The sequence below is a fragment of the Emydura macquarii genome, unplaced genomic scaffold, assembly GCF_026122565.2.
Source record: "Emydura macquarii macquarii isolate MOO-44397 ecotype Brisbane River unplaced genomic scaffold, CSIRO-AGI_Emac_v2 contig_1790, whole genome shotgun sequence".
NCBI classification, from domain to species: domain Eukaryota; kingdom Metazoa; phylum Chordata; order Testudines; family Chelidae; genus Emydura; species Emydura macquarii.
Genome location: NW_027131927.1, coordinates 25,896,701 through 25,909,369, shown reverse-complemented (window position 1 = coordinate 25,909,369; position 12,669 = coordinate 25,896,701). Strand labels below are relative to the sequence as shown.

At 40.6% G+C, this 12,669-nt stretch overlaps 1 protein-coding gene across 9 annotated transcripts in view; it reads right to left on the bottom strand.

Annotated features, from left to right (window-relative positions):
• The window catches only part of CCSER1 (coiled-coil serine rich protein 1), a 1,029,451-nt gene that overhangs the window by 588,148 nt on the left and 428,634 nt on the right, over positions 1–12,669 (bottom strand). The window contains exon 1 of one of the 9 annotated variants that reach the window (XR_010921525.1): positions 10,214–10,657. The exons of the other annotated variants lie outside the window; for them this stretch is intronic. The gene's annotated coding sequence lies outside the window, so the exon portion shown is untranslated. Of the gene's footprint in view, positions 1–10,213; positions 10,658–12,669 lie in introns of those variants that run through there. 9 annotated transcript variants of the gene reach the window in all.

Sequence of the window (12,669 nt, the reverse complement as noted above, 5' to 3'; positions counted from 1 at the left end):
GATGTTGAAAAGGCCAAAATTGTAATTGGGTTCAAAAAAGAACTAGATAAATTCATGGAAGATAGGTCCATCAATCACTATTAGACAACTCCATGCTCTGGTTGTACCTAGCCTCTACATTACATAGTAGATGGTATCTTAGCTAGTCTAAATAGAAAGTTTCTACCAGTTGGGGAGCTAGATACCAGTTCCAAAGTTTCTGAAAGGAGTCATATTTAACTTCTTCAAACTCTTAAAATATTGAATGTAATTGAATTTTCTGGACAGTTTGAGCAATCTGTACCTCAGGAAATGAGTGGTGTAATTTTGGTTAAAATACATTAGTTTTCATTCTCAATAAAGGGATTTGAGTCCCCCTTTAAACAAAAGCCTCAATGTGGCCTTAACTATGCAAGTGCTAGAAAGACACTCCATAATTCACATGGGGGAAAGCAGCTTATAAGCACAGCTGAGAGTTCCCCAAATGGACAAGAGGCAGAGAACCTTACAAGAGGTAAAACAGGTTATTCTCCCTCTCTCAGCTACATAAATCTCTTTTAGTAGACATCTAGTAAAATACCCTCATGTGAATCTTTTTGCTGAGTATAGTAAATGTATGTCATAAGTGCCTAATTTCAAGGTTGACCTTTCTTAAAATAAAAATTAATCAACAAAACCATATTGCACTGAATTTGGCATTTTTAGGTGTATCATTAAAAACTGAAATCCAGTTTTCCATCATAAATAATCTCGCTATAGTTTTGCAACACATTCTGATAAAATACAGATCTCCCTAATTATGTCATCTTTAGAAGTGAAGCAAAGATAAAGTAATAGTGAGATGTTCTTAGAAAGGCAGCATGTAACTGAAAAAAATACTAAAGCATGACAGGTTAGACATCCTGGAAGAACTTATGCACACACTTAATTTTACTCACAAGTTGTCCTTTTGACTCAAATATGTGATTAAAGATAAGAATAGGTGTTTACAGGATTGGGCCTTTGAAGTGTAGCTAAATTATCCTAAAATCCATAATGCCACCATTAATCTGAAACTAAAACTCATCATACCACCCTGCTCAACACACTAGAAAGAGCCTACGCACAACCACAAGGATACACTCAACAATATAACATGGCTCAACATCATGTGGATGTGCACTGGGAAGAAATGTGGCCAAAAAAAGAAAGAAAAGAAAAAACGAAAAAACCCAGCGAATACCGTACATCCAGTTTGTGGAACTAGAAAGAGGAAACACAGAGAGGGTGAAAGAAAGATGACTTAGCTGCTAAAAAAATTCAAAATCAAGGCCTGAAGGAACAGAAAAGGGTCAGGAAGAAGAACTTGAGGATAAGAAAGAAATAAAGTACATCAGAGAGGGAAAAAAAGGAATAAAGCTTTGCTTAGAGGGAATTACTCTGTATTATGCATCTTATGATCTCCTACACAGGGCTACTTCTGGATAGGGAACTCTTGAGTTCCAAATCATAGAATTTCCTATTTATTCTTTGCCTGCTTCTTTGCAGAAGCAGCAGAGAATTTAGCTTTCTACATCAGGTAATCACCAAGATCTGTGTGGATTCCAGAGACAGAGGGCCATCTATGCAGAGGAAGAGGTCAAGCAGCAATGCTTCCAGGCATCAGCTCTCTCTAATGAACAGGAGCCATAGTTCTAGCATTGCCTGCCAGCATCTGCCCCATACAAAAATCCACTAGGGAGGGTTCCACAGCATGGCAGAGTATGTTAAAATAATATTGACAGGGTCAGCATTAATTCACTCAGCAAAACTACCACGGATTTGAGAGAGGAGATGAATGAAAGAAAGGGACCTCCCCAGCATCACCACAGAGCATTAACAGGACCTAAGTTATACTGAAAGTAGGGGAGAAATGATGCTGAAAAGGGAAGCTATCCTAAACCCTGACATCTGCCTGGTTCTTATTCTTTCTGCTGAGGACACTATTTAATAAAGGCCCACACACATATTGCAGTTTTTTTCTCCTTAATTTAAATTATATTCTTGAGACAGATTCAAATCCATTGGGCTATCTCAGTCTCCTAAAAGCTACTGTATATCACAGCTACATCATACTCAAAGCTTTTGACAAAAATCTCTGCCGCTTGAAAACCATACTTTATGAATGTTTCTCAACCTTTAAGGAAACTGGTATTTGATTTTAGTGACCAATTTAGCACTTCTGACCAACAGTAAAACCTAATAATTTTCCCAGAATTGATCGAACTGCCAAATGAATGGATATATCAGCTAGAGGCATCTGTCCTTAGGTAGCACTTAATGAAGTCAAGATCCTGACTCAGGGATTTGACTTTGTTCATAATACATGACCTGTAGCTTGAAGAGCATCAAGGGAAAAGCAGAAGATGCTGACCAAAACGTTTTCTAACAGCAATAGCTTAAAATAAGGGAAAACTTAAAATCCTTTTTTAAGAACTGAATTTCTGAGGCTTCGGTTCCCTCTGTCATTCAGTCCTCACTAAAAGAGCAAGCTTTAATAGCATCAATGCCAGTATATCATCATCATTTAAGGCCACCATAATGCTTTCAACATTTGTTTACTCCTGCAGTACCACTACAACTCTGTGCCATATCTCAGTCACTTATCAGTGTCAATGGCCACCTCACCTGCCATTCTGTTTGGTGATTGCCCTCTCACGTATCCTGACTGCTCCTGCTGTGAATTCCTTACTAAAGCCTGATTTAGCCAAGCACATGCATGCATTTAAGCACATCAGTTGTCCCAATGAAGTAACAGCACTTACTTACATGCATGAAATTATGTACATGCCTAATAAGTACCTTGCTGAATTGGGGACTAAAAGATCATTCAATTTCCCAGGTAATCCTGGCATTTTTTATGTAAAGCTTGCAAAACACAGAAAGACAGAGGACTGCCTCAAATGGTACGTGTCCTTTACTTATTTTAGATATCTATTATAGAAGGGAGACCAAGCTCAGCACAACACTGCCTGATATACCCTTGTTCGGGAGCGTAGCAAAGTTGCTGCCCCAAAATGCCTTCTTTTGGCTACACATAGCATGGCAGCAACTTCTGCCTCAGTTCTGCCCCTTTTTTCAGCCTACTCTGACAGAAGGAACATCCTGGCCCTCCAGCCAGATCACATTATAGAGCCCTCCCCCTTCTGGATCCAAAAGGCACTTTAGGGAAGTCCAACAAGAAAAGGTATACTAACCAAAGCTAAGCTTCCATCCAGCTGAGCTCAGCAGACAGTCACCCTGCCACAGGTATTCCTTTGCTGCTCCTCCTCCCTGGTTTGCTCAATCACCTGAGCCAGGGGCTGGCACATTCCTCCCGCCCCTTACTCAGGACTTTTCAGTAGGCACCAGCTTTTCAGGACCTCCCCATCTCCATCAGGCTGCCAGCTCACCCATGGAGATGCCTGTCTGGTTCCTTTCCTCCTTCCCAGAATTCTTTTCAGTCTCCTGCTCACAAAGCACATAATTCTTACCTTTTCCCCTTTCCAACTGGGCTCTTACTGGAGACAAACCCTGCTCTCCCATAGCTGGGCTTTATTTCTAATTAGTCCTGGCCCACCCTCCAGGTGCACCTAAGATGGTTAACTGGCTCTCAGGCCCCTATTAGCCCTTTTGCCACCTGTGTGGAATAAACACCCCCATCACAGGGAGCCAAGATGGATGGTCACCCACCATGCAGCAGCCAAAGGACGCTCTGAACTTAGCTCTTCAGGAATTCAGTCAGTCACATAACACTGTTAAAACAGCAGAATAAAGTAGTTTCCTCATGACTACCACTAGTGTTGCAGTGGTGACAGTGGTGGTGCCTACATAGTGAGCGCGTTTAATAGTGTACATTCTGGTTCTAGAGATATCACCCACTCTAACAGTAATCCCTATTTCAAGGGGAGGGGGATCGCTTATGTTTTCATTAATTAATATTTAACAAATCAAGGTGGCTGGTTTAGCTGCCTAAGGATCAGGATTGGAAAAACTCAATAGACTCTCTGGAGCCATTGGTTGTCAGTTCAGACCTTTACCAATCAAAAGTAGATACACTGAGCTCTATACATTTTATTCTGTGAATGTCATTCAGATGATATTTTAAAAAGAGGTACTGTTTATTTTGTATGGTCAAGAAGAGCTAGATTTATAAATTTCAGGGCATATATTTCCATACACCATTTGTTTATGCTCATTCAAACGAGGTCTTTGCATGCACACATCTCCAACCGAGTGCCTAACTGGTCACAAACATGCACATACCTGTCATGAGTGTGTGCATATGTAAGTGTAACACAAATGTGAAGTGGGTACACACTAAATTCATACCAGCTTTAATGAGATTCCCTATCATTGGAATAGGGATTACTGTTAGAGTGAATGACCTCTCTAGAATCAGAATCAACTTTTCAAATGCACTCACTATACAGGTCATTGATTGAATACAGGATCCTATGCCACATTTAAAAAAAAAAGGGGGGGGGGGAAATTTGGTCAAGTTCCCCAAAGGAAACCTATACTTTTCTCCCCTTTGTTGTACAATGTGTTATGCATTATATGATGACTTCTTTTCTGCCTTTTGCCCATTGTGTATGTACTACAGATTCCGCAGTGTTTTTGGATCTTTTGAGATAAAAGGTATTATACACATGCCAAATATCACCATTACTTGATTTCAATTACGTAAAGCATAGTAAACAATCCAACCGGCTATTTACCATACATAGCCAATAAATATTTCTGCAACAATCTGTTTGCCCAGAAAATGATCTAACTGCTATCCTGAAAACCATGTTGCTTACCATGCGTGTGTGTGTGGGAGTGAAACACAGCAGATCTATGCAGTGGTTCCCAACCCCTTTGAGTGAAAGCCCCACTAGTTAAAACACACACCGCCCCTCCCCCCCAACTGCCCCACTTCACCAGCCATAAACATATATAATTATAATAATAATTATACTAAATTACATAAATAATAATAAATTACTCTTACCTGAGTAAGAAGCTAAGCCTTCCCTGGCACAGCCGTCACCGCACACCCCGTGTAGCCCCATCACTTCCTGTCCCTAATGGACCAATGGTAATGGAGGCAAGCCCTACTGGGTTGGCTGAGCCTGCTCCAGGCCCCAACTTGTGCAGAGCTGTTCCTCACTGGCCAGGTGCCTGCCTGGCTCTGTGGGGCTGCTCCTCCACTCCAACTGAAGTGGAACTCAGGGCTACTGATCCCTCAGGGGGCTGTTTCTTCACTCCAGCTGGTGTGGAGCTCAAGGGGGGTTAAATTACGTCAATATTACTGAAGCCTTATAGACCCCCTGTAATCTTTGATGCCCCCCAAGAGGGTCCCACACAGGTTGGGAACCACTGATCTAGCAGCTAGAGATTTTTTGTTGTTGTTGATGATGATTCTATTCTTTTTTTATTTATTAGATTTGTGAGCTGGTTTTCACAGCTGGTACCCGTTACTATAAGCCCCCAGTTGGCTGGTGTCAGAACTACTATCAAATCATTATTGCTTCCCTTTCTGAAATTCCAACTGACAACCTTGAATTAGTAGCTGGTTATTCTTACTTTGCATCCCATGCTATATAACTCAAAAAACAGATTAAAACTTTAGGATTACAATTTAGGTTTAACCTTATACAACCAACCATTGAAGGATTAATGGATATTCCCATAAATAAGTAATTTTAATGATATTTTAGATTGTGGCAAATATAAGCTGCCCTTCTTCTAATACAGTCAGTTAATTATTTGTGCTTATACACTGATTGCATTTACAACCATTTTCAGACTTGTGTAAGTGCAGATAAATGTTGACCTTAAATTTTACTGAACAGCTATCGGTAGCTATAGTAGCAGGTTTCCAACCTATTAGCTATCTTTAAAAAAAATCTTTAAGATTAGATGCTTCTAAGCAGTTTATATATGCCACAGATAGAATGCCACCTCATCACAAAATTTCACAAAGTGGCCTCTGGGGCGACTTCCTCCAGCTGTCACATCTCATTCATGCGATCACATCAAAGCATCCAGACAATCTTCAGAGCAATATATGGTACAGTTTGTTCAGGTCTGCAGTCACTTGCATAGATTTCACTTGAAAACACATTAGCTGAGCTTCTTTTTTATTCAAGAAAGGGAAGAAATGCCATAGATAACAGTGAAGGAGGAAATAAAAAAGCTACAACAGACATTGAATTACCAAAAAGAAGCAACCAATTCAAATTTTTGATACTGACTACTAAGAGTCCCGTAACTATAAATTATCTCTCAGGTATTTATATGGCCCTATTACCATATTGTCTAAGCACCTCACCTTTTTTGATGTATTTAGCTTCACAATACCTCTTTGACAGAGAAATATTACGCCCATTTTACAGATGGGAAATTGAGGCCCAGAGAGGCTAAGTGAACTTCCCAAGATCACACAGGAAGTCTGTGGTATAGCAAGAACTTTACCTCAGGCCTCAGAAGTCCTTGAGTAGTGCCCTAATCATTGGACCACACTTTCTCAGGATGCTATTTAAAAGATTAATCCACTACTACTAGTATGTGCTCTGGTCCTAGTTAAGCAATGAAATAGGATCACAAATTATAAGGCAGGAAAACAAAGGGGACATATATATCGTCTTCCTTTCAAATTCATTGAAAAGGCATGAAATAAAGTAGAATAAAATTTTGCTATTTTGTAAAATGTAATAAAGCTTTTCAAACAGGGAAAATTCCACTCCCATTTTCATACATCCTATCGTCTTAAGAGAGCTGGGAGATCACAAATATACCATATTAGAAATGTACCATAGGTGTCCAAGTAAGATTGTACAGAACATATTATAATAGACTAGGAATGGGACATGTGAGTTAGTGTGAGGGAGACCAGAGGAGAATAGACTCAACATTCTTTCCTTTTGTGTGCATGCCAGTATCTGGATGGTCTAAGACCCTCTCCCTATTTCCCATGTGAGCTGGAGGTCCCTGCCCTCCAATGGTGTCTGAGCCCCACCCTCTGTTCTGCTATGTATGCCAGAATCTGAGGGCCCCCTAGTCCCTTCTGGGGGTGGAGGGGGGGACTAACCCCTTCTCCCTTCCCCCCCGGAGTGCTGGGATACAGAGAGGCTAGAACTTTAATAATTTTTGTTGCTCTTTTCTGGACTTTCTCCAATTTGTCCACATCTCTCATGGGGTGTGATGCACATAACCGGATATACATTACAGTTTATGGGAGGTTTCCTATTGACTTCAATAGAGTTTACATCAGGCCCCACTGTCTCACCAAAGGTCACAACATTTTCTGTGGCTGAGCCAGGAATTGAATCTGGGTCTCACAAGTCCTTCCCCAGAATCAGAGCCACAATACAATCCCTTCTTCCCCAACCTTGTTGGCTCCCATCGAAGAAGATAGGGGAATATAATTGTTTAATATAATCTGACAATTCAAATAATAAATCAAACAGATTCTGTAGGGTTTCAGGAAAGGCTTAATTCTCTTTTGAAGAACTTTCATTTTCTCCACACAAGCAATCAGGACTTTAGCAAAGATTTTCATAGCTGAATGGCTTAATATGAAACTCATAAAACAGCAAGGGAAATAATTAGATCAGATGTTAAATGAGAAGGGGAATAGGTGAAATGAGTAAAAATTAAATGTGTGTATTACCCAAATAGGCTGCTAAAAGACTTTGGTTTTGAACAATTACACAGCCTGTCCTGGAGTGACTATTGTCAGCAGTCAGATAAGTTCAACATCAATAGAATCTTTTATTCTAATAAGGGTGAATCCTACTCAGAGTGATACAGATTAGAAGAAAGAACAAACAATCAAAGCCTTTTTCAGTTTGATAGTATTTAACATTTCAGGAGGGGGTAAGTGGTTCAGCTATTTAATTTTTTCCCCCTCCTTAATCTAAAAAATGTCATAATTTTTTAAGATTCTGAAGAGTATATCCAAGGATGATTATGATTTGAAGAGTAAAAATGAAGATATAAAATAAAAAGTCAGCTCAGAACTTCTTGACAAGTCACTCTAAAAATCATCATTTCATAAACTTTCCCACACCATAAATGGTGTGAGGAAAGCAATGAAGACACTAAGGCTATTATGTCATGTTGACTGATGGTAAAGGGTGCGCTTGCAAGTTGATCATAAAATGCATCTTTCATTTCAGCAGACAAGTCATTTTTAGTAAATAAGATACGATATATGAATATCATGCTAAAAGTGAACTAAAATAATCCATATTTTTCAGGACAAAACAATCAACACAGAAACTGTGTTAATGTAGAGTTATTTAAATCAAAGGCAACCACATATATAGGGTTAAAAAAAACTTGCTATCCAATATACAGGAAAACATCACTGCAGAATGTCTTAAATCTGACCTGACTTGTAGATTATACCTCTTTAACATCCAGAAATTACTATGTTTGCTCAAAGATAAATTGTACTGATATTCATCTTGTTCAGCACAGATAGTGTAGATATGAGAGAGATCCATTTTTAAGGACTGCTATCACACACTATACTGTTAAAACCTCTGGGTTAGACTCTGATTTTAGACACAGCCCTGAGTAAAAGGAGATATATAAACTACACCACTTCACAAGTAGTCCCAGGAAGCACTGTCCTTCAGAGGCACCATCTGTGCTTACACTTGCTGTGGGGTCTAGTAGTTTGCTGTTGGCCTACACCAGTAGCATGAGTTACAAAGCCCCCCATGCTGGCTCAGTAGTGATGCCTGGTGCATTTGCCATATAGATCCACATCTCCACATACTCCCTGCCATTCCCCATCCTCCTCTTCGGGGGGGGAGAGAGTGAGTGCTGTATCCAAGGCCCAGGCAGTCTATCCCGAACTATAAATGGGGATCTTACTCCGTTTTGCATGGGCATGTACTTCAAATCATAATACATCCCTCAAAATGAGTCCTTTTCCTGTGAACACAGGGGGAGACTTTCAAAGATGTATAGGAAAGTTAGACACTTTCAGTGGGAGCCAGGTGCCCATGCCCCCTTGTGCCTTTAAAAAATATCTCCCCCAGAAACTCTTAAACCCTGGACTTCCTATAGTGCCAGCACTCACTTTTAAAAGCTCATTTGTAAGGGTGTGCTCATGAACTTGTAAAGGAAAATACCCCATATTTTATTTACTAAGCACCAATCAGCTTAAAAATATTAACTACCAAAGTATAAAAATGAGGTTCTCCCCACAAGGTATACGATTAATATTGCAAGAAAGCAGAATGGTGCAGTGGACTCAACTTGAGCTGGGAGACTAGAATGTCTTAGCTCTAATTCTAGCTCAGTGGCCATCCATCTCTCAGTTTTTTTAATCAATAAAATGTGACAAATACAGGAGCATTTGCGCCAATTGTTAACATTTGGCACGCGCTGTATGGTAAGTCAGTGGTTCCCAACCTGTGGCCCGGGGTCCAAAAGTGGCCCACGTGGGCTTTCAAAGTAGCCCGCCATTCCCCTCCCACTAGTTGCAGAAGGGAGTTGCTGCCTAAGGACCAGGCAGAGTCCATTGCCCTGCAGCTAAAAGACAAGTGCAGGCCCCTTGATGCAGCCAAGGGGACAGGAGCTCAGCACTCCCCTCCCCCTAACTGTAGCAGGGAACATGGCAAAGTGTTCTGCCTGGGTCCCTAGGAGCTGTGTCCCTGCTGGAGCCAGACAGAGGGGAGCACTGATCTCCCATCCCCCTGGCTGCAGAAGGGAGCTACTGCCTAGGGACACAGGTGGAGCGCATGGGGCTACAGGACGGGTACTGCAACCAGGGGGACTGGAGATCAGCAAGGAGGGAGGCAGCCTCCTCCCTGAACACCCTTCTGTCTGGCTGCAGTGGGGGGATGGCTGCTGGCAGAGTCTGGTGGCCCTTCAGGTTTGTAACAATATCTGTGGCCTTACAGCCAAAAAGGTTGGGAACGACTGTGATAAGTCATTACTAAAAGCATTAAAAGAGACTGAATGTTTCATGCCTCTATTAAGGAGCATACAGGGTGTATAATTTACAGATTTGTATATATGGTATGACCCCAATTTTCCACAAAAATCACTCTCTGGCAGCAGATGTATTGCTGGTAGGAGAACCTATTACAGTTGGCTATGTCAATTGCCTTCAGAACACCCCCTTATAACCAGGGGTGCCTCTGCAATGCCCTGCCTCTGGTTTTTTTCCCCTCCTTTTTTAGGGCTTCTTAAACACCACACACTCCAAAGGTAATTAAATATTCCACACCTGGGGTCCAGTTTATTTAATCCTCAGATCGACTGGCTCTCCAAGTCCCAACTCCAATTCAGTGGCTCTTTCCATGCTGATAATCCAAATTAGACCACAAAATCACAGTCTTCATCCTAGCTTCAGCCAGGCACAGCCCCTCCTTCCTCAGCCTCTCTCTTTCTGCTTCCCAGCACCTCCCCTGGGAGTTGTTTCTGTTTCTTCTTCTTCACAAGCTTTCCCCAGTTGTGCTTTTCCTCCCCTGTTGACTCAGAGCCCTGCAAGAGCCTGCTTACTCTCTCCCCCACCCCCGAACTCTGCAAACATAGCCGGCCTTTCCAGGTCTTCCCCCTTGCTCTGCATCTTCCTGCTGTGTTCATGCTAGAAGCACCAAATTCCTCTCAGGTGGGGCTCATTTTGTAATCAGGGATGGCTAGCCACAGTGCTAAAGTCAGTAACAGGCAAGCCAGCCTGTTACAGGGAACTTCAGCCTGTTTTGTCAGAGTTCCCTCTAGCCCCAAGAGCTACTTCTATCCTCTTTTGTTTCTGGTTGGAGCTAATTTGACACACCTGCCAGCATAACTGAGCAATAATTACCCTAAACCATAATATAGGTTTTAGCATCTGAATATAGGGAGACTTAGCAGAAGAGTCAGGGGCTTTCCTGTCACCAACCCCTATTTAAATGAAGTTAAATATACACTCTAAAATATAGATGAAATTATCTGAAAGAGTGAAAATCTCTAATACGCAACCTACATTATAAACATGACTGAACTTGTAGCATTGCAGAGAGCAACAGACTGTAATATTTGATCTAAATGTACTTGCTGCTGTCAGACTACCCATCTGCAAGCATTTACTGTTTCACATACATGAAAGAAACAGGGATAGTTGGATTCCTTAATGCTGTTTTCTTTGATGTGTTCCTTTTTTAAGGAGAAGTACTTGAAAAGACATTGCAGATATAACCAAAGGTGATAAAAACAAAATAATCTTGAAAAAATTTCTAACATACAAACATCCCTGGTCTTTCTAGATGAAACAGCTTAAATCTCCATTTTTCAGCATTGTTAAGCATGCAATAAAACAATGCAACTACAAGAGTAAATGCCACTATCAAGCCCTCACAGCTTGGCTGTATCTTTTAAAAGAAACTTTCCATGTGATGAAAGAATGACCCTGAAATAATACATCTATCAGCACCATCAGTGCCTTTCTGCTAAACTCAATCTTTGAAGTTGTGGGCTGTTCCTTTTGAAGCTCAAATTTCAGCTACAGTGTGTATTAGATTTAGCGAGCTGTTTGATTTCATTATGAGGCATGGGTCTGCTATATTTTTTCTGACTAGACAATCCACCTGCTTTTCCAAAGAGGAGTCCTATGGGGAAAACAGCATTCAGAGTTTGATGAAAAATTAAACCTTGCATTTGATGATCCTTTTATTGAGGTTGTAAAGGAGAATGCTGAAATGATTTCTATATGATAGACAGCTGTGGTAAAAATGATTTGTCAGTGTATACATAAAGATTTATGTGAATACATTTTTATCACTATATCCAGTAACAAGCTCTAGTGAAGCTTGGACTGTTCCTAGTGGTTACTAGAGGAATGTCATTATTACATTTCCTGTTATATTGTGCTGCTGTTTTTAACATTCGTATCAGTTTCTCTGTGGGCCAGGTAAAGGAGTTCCATTCTTAGGCTAATTAATTGTTATTTCAGGCTGCTCTTCTATGGAGGATGAGGTATCCCTGCTTCAGAGGAGCTTTCTTTATACAAATAAATACAAACCTGCCAAAAAGCTGTTAACATTAAACTGAAAAGGTGCAGACACAGCTTACTACCCTAGCTCTAGGATTTTTCTTTTCATCTGTAAACAGAAATGTAAAATTTTAATACTTAAATTCATCGAGCTATTGTATTATTATTGTATATCTGTGTCGAGTGGGAGTGGTATTAAAGGATTTAGCACAAGCCTATAAATTTGTCCTTTGCCTACAACTTGCTTACGTATCTTATATTTACACTTTTCAGACATACTGTAAGTACACATTGCCAGTTTCTCCTCTCGGTGTAGACATCAACAATAAAACTCTTGACGTGTTTGCAAAGGGATCTGGCTGCAACTTTTTTCTGAGGAAGAAACCAGCGTGAAACTTCTTCACCAGGAGACTTGGTGTTGCCTTCCTCTCAGCTTGACTGAACTTTACTTAGGGAGGCAACCTTCAGAAGAATCCATTTCAAAGGTTCACTGGATTATAAAAGAGAGGCAAAGAACCCCAAGTTATAACTCACTTAAGTTGACAAAGGAACTGAGCCCTTTGGACTTTGTAGGAGATCCTGACCAGAGGGGTTGGTCAGCTATATGGAAGTAGTGTGATGAGAATCTTACCTTGAACAAAGGCAGTAGCTTGTTTAGTTAACTCTTAGCCTCTAGAAAGTGTTTTTGCTTTTATTTGCTTATAACTATTTAT